The 9,235-nt window shown below is 47.5% G+C and overlaps 1 pseudogene; it reads right to left on the bottom strand.

Annotated features, from left to right (window-relative positions):
- Positions 1–682: 682 nt before the first annotated feature.
- LOC146193249 (uncharacterized) lies at positions 683–7,908 on the bottom strand (annotated as a pseudogene).
- Positions 7,909–9,235: the final 1,327 nt, after the last annotated feature.

Below are 9,235 nucleotides of genomic sequence, written 5' to 3'. Positions count from 1 at the left end.
GCACTGTGGAATCTGCACTGCACAAAGTGGGCTTGGCAGCACCGCCCGGAACACGATGCTAAACTTCGCGGTTTACTTCGTCCAGGTTTTGCTGGGACTCCTCGGGAACACCAGTGGCTATCATCCATCAATCGACGCCTATGCCTGCAGGGTGACATCGGCAATGACGCCCCAGCGCATGCCTGATCACCCAACAGTCGCGCTGCATATGACGTATCTACCGCACGTGGAGAGCTGCGCAGTGATGTACACATTGGAACATTCCTTTGGCACTACAGCGACCCCAGCGACATCATCGGAGCCCTATAAAAGTCCGGTCCATCCTTCAACGCCTTTCAGTGGGCTTGGCAGCACCGCTCGGAACACGATGCTAAACTTCGTGGTTTACTTCGTCCAGGTTGGTAAAAAACGACCTTATCCTGATACTTTAAGGAGAAATTGTGTTTATCTAGTGGTGCTGCCGAGCCCTGGCCTTGTTTTTCAATGTGTTAGAGATTTGTTAAAAGTTATTTGTTTGCTGTTAAAGCTCAGTGGCGATGTAGAGGAAAACCCTGGTCCAAATACCGAAAAGATAGAAAAAATTCTTGAAACTGTCACATCTATAAAATCTTCCCAAGCTCTCTTAGAAACCGGTCTGAAAAGTGTACAAACCCGGCTTTTGGAAATTGAAACAAGCCTTGCCTCACACCAGCTGTACAATGAGAAGGTACAAAAATGCCAGGAAGCCTTGAGTGTTATGCACAAGCACTTAGAACAGATGAACAGCAAACTTGATGATTTTGAAAATAGAAGTCGCCGAAACAACATTATCATCTACGGCATTGAAGAAGACGAAGGCGAAAACACTGCGGATCTTGGAAAACTGGTCAAGGATGAAATATTTAAAGGCACACTAGGCATTGAAGTTAGGTCTATCGAGCGTATCCACCGGCTTGGAAAAAGTAATCAAAATCGTGGACGACCGGTCATACTTCGATTATACGACTTCTCGGAAAAAATAAAAATACTTCAAAACTGCTTCAAACTAAAAGGTAGCCAATTTTAAATCGCTGAGGACTATTCTGTACCGGTTCGTGAAATACGCAAGAAGCTATGGCAATCATCTAAGATAAATCGCGACAACGGTGATAAGGTGGCTCTCATATTTAATAAACTGAAGATAAACGACGACATCTGGGATAAAAGCGAAAACAAACGAATGCTACTGAGGCGTGCCGAGCGGGAGTCTGCGAACAGCGCTGCGGGAGGCAGTGACTGACAACAGGCTCCAGTTCCATTTACATTATTATGTTTCAATGCTAGAAGTATTGTGAACAAAACCGAAAAATTTGAAGAATTGCTGTTGCTGTACTCACCAGATTTAGTTGTAATAACTGAAACCTGGCTGCATTCGGATATCTATGACTCAGAAATAGTTCCAAGCTCTTACGCATTGATCCGCTCAGATCGTGATGGGCGAGGAGGTGGTGTAGCCATTGCAATAAAGCAAGACTTTCCTTTCCAAAAAGATAGTGGTATACCAAATCATGAAAGTTTGTGGTGCACTATTAACGTTCAGGGCAACTTGGTACTAGTGGGCGGTATATATAGACCACCGAATGCACCCCTTGATTATCTTCTTGAGATACACGACTTCCTGCATAGCAAAGTTAACGCTCGCAGAAAACTCATCCTAACAGGCGATTTCAATTTACCAGGTATCGAATGGACAAACTTAGCAATTGGAAGGAACGAAATTTCAAACTGTGAAAAGCTCCTGGATATAATGCTTAGTTTTTCGCTATCTCAGGTAGTAAATGAGCCAACGCGCCTCCAAGGACAAGATATTTCCGTATTAGATCTAGCCTTTGTATCTAGTTTTCTCTGTCCTGAAGTTAGCGTAGAAGACAGAATTTCTGACCATAAATTGCTTTTTCTTACTTTTCCTCACCTGCGCCACAACGCTGACCGTAATGACAGCAACTCTTCAATCACTATCAAAGACTACAGCAGGGCAGATGATGTAGGCATCATAGATTACCTCGAAACAATTCTCGATAGTTTTTCTTGTACAGATTCCTGCAGTGTAAACAACCTGTGGCTACAGGTAAAAAGCGCGATAACACAATGCGAAAAAAAATTTGTACCTACGAGAAAAAAAAACGAACAAAAAGAAAAACCCCGTGGATTACACGCACCGCCATTCATCTGAAGCGAAGATTACAGCGAATGCGTAGAAGGAAGGGAAACCGCACTCAGATATGCGAACTGGCGAGTAAACTAAAATTGGAAATTAAAACCGCGCGGAATGCGTTCTTTTCAACAACTTTATCTAATTTTATCACTAGCGACCCAGGAAAGTTCTGGCGATATTTATCGAACCCTGAACCCCGTTTATCACAAATGGAAATAGATGGTGCGGTAGTCACAGACCCCCTCGTTATCGCAAATTCTTTCAATCAATATTTTCAATCTGTCTTTGCTCACGAGCTTGCCACGAGTGCTATCACAAGCGAGCCACAATCACTGATGCCGGATATCGAGATTTCCGAGACTGGTATTGTTAACTTGCTTTTGAAGATTGACGTTAAAAAGACCCCTGGTCCGGATAACATCTCAAATACATTTTTGAAGCGATACGCGGAGCAGTTGGCTCCATTTTTGCACAAAATTTTTACACTCTCTCTTGAAACAGGTGTTCTTCCTTCCGACTGGCTATGTGCAAAGGTTATTCCGGTTCATAAAAGCGGCAGCAGACTGTCTGTAGACATGTATAGGCCCATCTCACTAACTAGCTGCTGCTGTAAGCTAATGGAGCATATCATCAATAAATACATCGCAAAGTATTTGGAAGAAAATAACCTAATTTACACTAGACAACACAGTTTTAGAAAAGGTCTGTCAACGGTTACCCAGCTGCTGGAAATAACTCATGATTTTGCACAAGTGATTGATTCTCAGCTTCAAGCAGATGCTATACTGATTGACTTTAGGAAAGCATTTGATCGTGTCCTACATTCCAAATTAATAGAGAAGCTTCGTGCCATTGGCATTAACCCAAAAGTAGTAACCTGGATAGCCTCTTACCTTACAGGTCGTATGCAGTACGTGGAAGTAAACAGCGCTCAATCAGAACGAATAAGTGTTTCTTCCGGGGTCCCACAAGGATCCGTCTTGGGACCAATCCTATTCTTGATATATATTAATGATATTCATGCTTGCGCCGAACCTGGGGTGACAATAAGGCTCTTCGCTGACTACTGCGTTCTCTACACTGCGGTACGTACACGGGATGACCAATTAAATTTAAATTCTTCTGTAAATAGTATTGCCAAATGGTGTAAATCATGGGGAATGGAAATTAATATCGACAAAATTTCTTCCATCACAATTACACGTAAAAAAGCGCCTCTTGTATATTCTTACAGTTTATCAGGATGTAACATAACGAGGGTTGATACGGTGAAATATTTAGGCATCACATTCACCCATAAACTAAGCTGGGACACTCATATAAATAACACGTGTGCAAAAGCATTCAAACAACTTGGATTTCTTCGTAGAAAACTGTCAGCAGCTCCTTCTCATGTAAAGCTAACAGCCTATAATACCCTCATAAGACCCATTCTTGAGTACGGTAGCATTATTTGGAGCCCTCATCAATCATACCTCAGCCAAAAATTAGAAAAAATTCAAAATAAGGCCCTTCGTTTTATTTTCTCCAGCTACTCACGCCACGATAGTGTATCATCCATGGGAACTAAAGCGGGTATTCCTACCCTTTCTTGTCGGCGACGAGTAGCATCCATGAAATTTTTATACCTTCTTTATAACGGTGGAATCAAAATTGATACAGATCAGTACATCAAGGCATCATATCATCGTTCGAAGAGGCTAAATCATGGGAAGTGCCTCAGACCCATCCCAGCTCGATGCGACGCATACAAATTTTCATTTTTTTCCTTCAGCTATTGAAGAATGGAATAGGCTGCCACATGAATTTATGGGCGATACCTGCCTTGATATTTTTCTTAAAAACGTTGAGTCATATTTTGAGAAGCAAATGGTGTAAACAACAAAAAAATCGTTTCGTTATTCACTGCGAGTGTTCAGTCTAGGATTTTATCTTGTTAGTACCTATTGTCTAACGTGTTCTATTATTGTGTCGCTTCGCGGTTCTTTACAGTGCTTCATATGCGAAAAATTGAATGCCCGTTAGAGTGTTGCAGTGCGTATGTTTTCCATTTTTTGTGTTTCTGATGTTTTTCATTTTGTATAACGGTCCCATCAACTCACCCACTCCTGTAAGAGCCTACCAAGGCTTACAATATGCTTAAATAAAATAAAAAATAATAAAGCCTAAGCGTTGTTGGTGCCCAAAGTGCATCAAGTTTGGTCTCATTATCATTATCACTTAATCCACTGTAATTATCATTGCTAATGTCATCAATGTCTTTAACTCTAATTGCAGTGTCATTGTCGTCACAACTATCATCGTTTTAGCCAATGTATTAGTGTTGTTTTAAGACGTGCTTTAGTTGTGTGAAGTTGTATATTTTGTTCGGCTAGAGGCTAATTACTTTGTAAATAATGTATACAGATATCTTCTCTATGTAAACCGTGCAGTAAATATATTACTGAAAAAAAAAATCCTCGGCGTCGTACAGTTGGTTAAAGCGCTCGGCTGCGGATCCCAGGGATGGAGGCTCGATTGCGGGTAAAAGACAAGATTTACTTCTTTTATTTTATTATTTATTTATTTATGGACCTGGTTATAAGGGACAACGCCGATGGCGACGCCGCAAAACGCAGTTACGGGCGCCAAAGAGCTTCGCTCTAAAACAGAGAGCAAATTTTTTTAGAACTCTATGGACACAAGAAATACAGTTAAAGGAGAGAAGTTTGTTAACAACATTGTGCATAAACAAAGTTCATTGGGAAAACTTAGCATGCACGTTGACACACAAGGTGTTTCGACAGCTAATCCCATTGGTGGGAGCAACCCCGCTGCTTACACTCGGCAGTCCAGAGGGAAATGGGGAAGCGTTTCGAAGAGCGCAAATGTTGACAAGTAGCAGTAATAAAAACATTTATTTTAACAGGAGTTCGGGGCGCGCAGGCCCCTGGGCCCCCGCACGGCCCCACTACACTCAAACGTTCATGTTCCTACTGTTCATGACGTCGGCAGCTCGGTCTGTGGCCCTCTTTTGCCGGACCGAGTCCTTAGAGCGTAGCAGGGTCTCCCATTCCTCCCAGGTGGTGAAGTGCTCCAGACCCCGCGGGGGAGGATCCGCCGGGCATTGGAATAGAATGTGGGCGAGGGTGGCAGTGGGGTGGTTGCAAATGGTGCAGGAGGGGTCGGTAAGAGTGGGGTGGTAACGGGACCTAATGTAAGGGGATGGGAGGGTTCGCGTCTGGAGGCGGCGCCATAGTGTTTGGTGGTGATTGCTGAGGGAGGAGTGAGATGGGGGGTAGATCTGTCTCTCGACCCGGTAGGCCTGAGTCATCTCTGTGCATGCGCTCCCGGGAGAACTCCGACGTGGAGACCGCCCGTGGCCGGCGTATTAAACCTCGGGCTAAGCTGTTGGCGGCCTCGTTGCCAGGGTTCCCCGAGTGCGCAGGCGCCCAGATAAGCTGCACGTGGCGGGGCGGGTTGGCAGTGGGCGAGGTCAGTATGCAAAAAGCAGAAACATGAACTCGCCCACGTGCGAAATTTAGTAGTGCAGTTTTTGAGTCTGTGAGTATATATTTAGCTTCCGTGTGGACAATTGCAAGGGCGATCGCTGCCTCCTCGGCCACTTCTGAGGAGGTAGCAGAGGGGAGGGGGAGAGTTGCAATGGACTGAAGGGTATTGTTCACCACGGCTGCCGCCGCCTCATCGCCCGAGCATGCGGCATCCACCTATACGGCATCCGTCTCGGAGCCGTAATATTTGTGGAGCGCCTTTGCCCGGGCTCGGCGGCGGGGCTCGTGGTGTTGTGGATGGGAGTTACGGGGAAGGGGTTTGACAAGAAAGTTAGAGTGGATAGGGCGTGGGATAGAGAGGAGTGTGGGGTCGTTAGCTGGGATGTGAACATCGAGAGTTCTGAGGATGTGACGTCCGGTGCCAGTCTATGTCAGTCGGATATACTGGGTGTGTCTGTTGGCCTCCACAAGCTCCCCAACAGTATTTTTGGAGACCAGCTGAAGTAACTTCTCTGTTGAAGTATTGAGGGGTAGGTGGAGGGCGGTTTTGAACGCGGTACGAAGCATCGCGTCCAAGGTGGAGATTTCTTCACCCCTAAGTCTGAGGTAAGGGAGCGTGTATAAAAATCGACTGAGGATAAAGGCATGAATCAGATGACATAGATTGTGCTCCCTCATGCCCCTATGTTGGCCCGAAACTCTACGGATGAGGTGCGAGATCGCACCTGTTACCCGCTTGAGTTCCTTTATTGTGAGGCTGTTTCTACCGTTGCTTTGGATATGAAGCCCCAGGACACGGAGAGTGTCAACCTCCGTAATGGGTCGATTATCCAAAGCAACGGTTATGGGGGCGCTGGGAAGGTTACAGGTGGTAGGGCGGAGGATGAGGAGCTCGGACTTCTCTGGGGAGCATGAGAGTCCGATGCTTCGTGCGTGTTCTTGTGTTAATGTGGCGGCGCTTTGTAGTGTGCCTTCTATGTCGCCATCACTGCCGTGGGTGGTCCACAACGTTATATCGTCGGCCTAGCGGGTGTGCCGGAGGTGTGGTATCGTGGTAAGTTTGCGGGCGAGTGAGATCATTGTCGCGTTGAACAAGAAAGGGGAGAGGACAGAGCCCTGGGGAGTACAGACCCCTTTAAGGGAGTAAGGAGGTGATGTGCGTGGGCCGAAGTGGACCTCAGCCGTGCGGTTGTTAAGAAAAGCTCCGATATAGGTGTGCGTACGCACACCCACATCAAGACAGGAGAGGGCTGTCATGATCGCGGTGTGATCAACTCGATCAAATGCCTTAGATAAATCCAAAGCCAGGACGGCCTTTGTATGGCCCGGGATAGCCCGGTCAAAAATGTCGGTGGTGAGCTGCAGCATGGCATCCTGCGCGGACAAACGGGGACGGAAGCCGACCATGCTGTGGGGGTAGAGGTCATTGTCCGTCATGTGCTGAGTGAGTCTCGCCAGCACGACGCGTTCGAAAAGTTTTCCCAGGCCCGAAGGGAGGAAGATGGGTCGGAGGTTTGCTAATGTGAGTGGTTTATTTGGTTTAGGAATAAATATAACTTTGGCATGACGCCAAGACTGGGGGAGGGTACCTTCCGCCCAGCATTTGTTAAAGTAGTCCGCAATCTGGGTGATCGATTGATCATCCAGGTTGCGAAGCATGGAGTTGGAGATTTTGTCAACACCGGGAGCGGAAGAGGTGCGGAGAATCAGGAGGACCGCTCGGACCTCGGCTTCCGTAATCTCAACATCGAGAGTAGAATTTGGTTGGCCTGTATAGGGGGGAAGGAGGTCGGGTGTGCCGGGTGATGTATGTGTTTGTTTTAGGTTGTCCAAAAGGACGTCCGTGTTGTGTATGAGCCGAGTGACGTGATTTTGCGCAGCTGTTTTGGACTGTGTAGAGTCGATGAGACGTCGAAGGAGTTGCCAGGCTCGCTTGGTGGACAGATTGCCGGCCATGCTGTCACAAACTTGTCGCCAGTTGGACCGGCAGAGCTCCTCTGTATGTTGGGTGGTCTGTTACTGCAGTGCAGCCAGCCTCTTTCTCAGCTTGCGGTTAAGTTTGTTCTTTTTCCAGCGCTCTAGGAGACTGTGATAAGCCTCCAAGAGGTGGGCGAGTCTAGAGTCTAATGTAGGAGTGTCCTGTGTTGTTTCGATGTGTTGGGTGTGTGTGGAGACATCGGTCATGAGTGAGCTCACCCATCGGTCGATGTCTGTGAGGGTTGAATCTAGGTAGTCCATTCGCATTTTGCGGATGGCATCCCAGTTTGTTAGCTTGTGTGTAAGGAATTTCTTACGAGGCTGTGTAAACGGTACCGCGAGAAAGATAATGTAGTGGTCGCTGCCTAGTGTATGGTGTGTCCTGTTCCAGGTGATGTCCACGAGGTAGCGGCTGAGTGTCAGATCTGGTCTGGTGTCCATGCAGATGCTATTGCCGATTCGCGTGGGAGTGTGAAAATTATTGTGCACAGTGAGATGGAGCCCACGTACCAAGGACCAGAGGCGTTGCCCTCGGCTCGAGTTGGCCGGATAGCCCCAATCTGTTGTGCACAACTGAAGTCCCCCCCCCAATGATCAATGGATGCTTCCCTGCGAGTCGTTGGAGATCTCGCAGGAGCGTTTCCAGTGAGGACATTTGGCGGGAGGGGGGATGGTATATGTTGGCTATAAAAATAGATGGCATAGTGTGTGTGTGGTGTATAATCTCGGTGATGACGCAATTCACGTCCGATGTTATGTCATGGGTTTGAAATGTGAGCGAGCGGTGTAAGAGGGTAGATGCTCGGAGTGAACTGAAACATGACTAGGGAGCGTGGCGGGCGCATTGGTGTCCTGTAGGAGGAGGATTTGGGGTGCGGGGGTGAAGGTGGGGAGGAGAAGTTGAAGGGATGCGCGCTTGCCCCGGAAGCTACCACAGTTCCATTGCAGGAGAGGTAATATGTTGGAATTAAAGGTCTGCCCCATCATATTGGAGCGTGGTGGGGTTTGAGGATTGGGGGTTGGGGATGTACTAAGCTCATTTCCAGCGTCTGGAGCATTCGGGTGAATAATTTTTCCATCTGCTGCTCAAATCGGTGGGTGAGCTGATTTATGATGGAGCTAAATTTTGCCTCGAAGCGCGCCTCCATTTCTTGGAATTTTGCGTTGAGTTTTTCTTCTAGGTTCCTGTGATCGTCTTGGGTGGTCTGAGAGGATTCTGTATTGCGTTTCTTTTTGGCGGGTGGGGGGTCGGGTTGAGAGGTTGGTTGGCTAGGGACGGGTGATGAGAGGGCTTTTGTGGGATGGGATGAGTGAAGAGTGGTAGGAGGGTGTGGGGGAAGGGGTTGAGGGGATGAGGCAGTTTGTGTTGGAAGGGGTGGGGGAGCAGTGGTATGAGAGTGTGGGGGGAGGGGTTGAGGGGATGAGGCAGTTTGTGTGGGAAGGGGTGGCGGAGCATCGGTTTGGGAAGGTGCTGGGATCAGGGATGAGAGGCGGCTTACCTCCATCCTTAGGGATCGTAGCTCCTCGTCTCTGGGATCCGCATGGGATTCGCTAGACTTCTTGCCTGCAGCTCGGTCGGCCCATGAGAGTTCGG

Source organism: Amblyomma maculatum, chromosome 4 (assembly GCF_055883805.1).
Source record: "Amblyomma maculatum isolate TAMU_Amacu chromosome 4, ASM5588380v1, whole genome shotgun sequence".
NCBI classification, from domain to species: domain Eukaryota; kingdom Metazoa; phylum Arthropoda; class Arachnida; order Ixodida; family Ixodidae; genus Amblyomma; species Amblyomma maculatum.
This window is presented reverse-complemented; position numbering and strand designations above follow the sequence as displayed.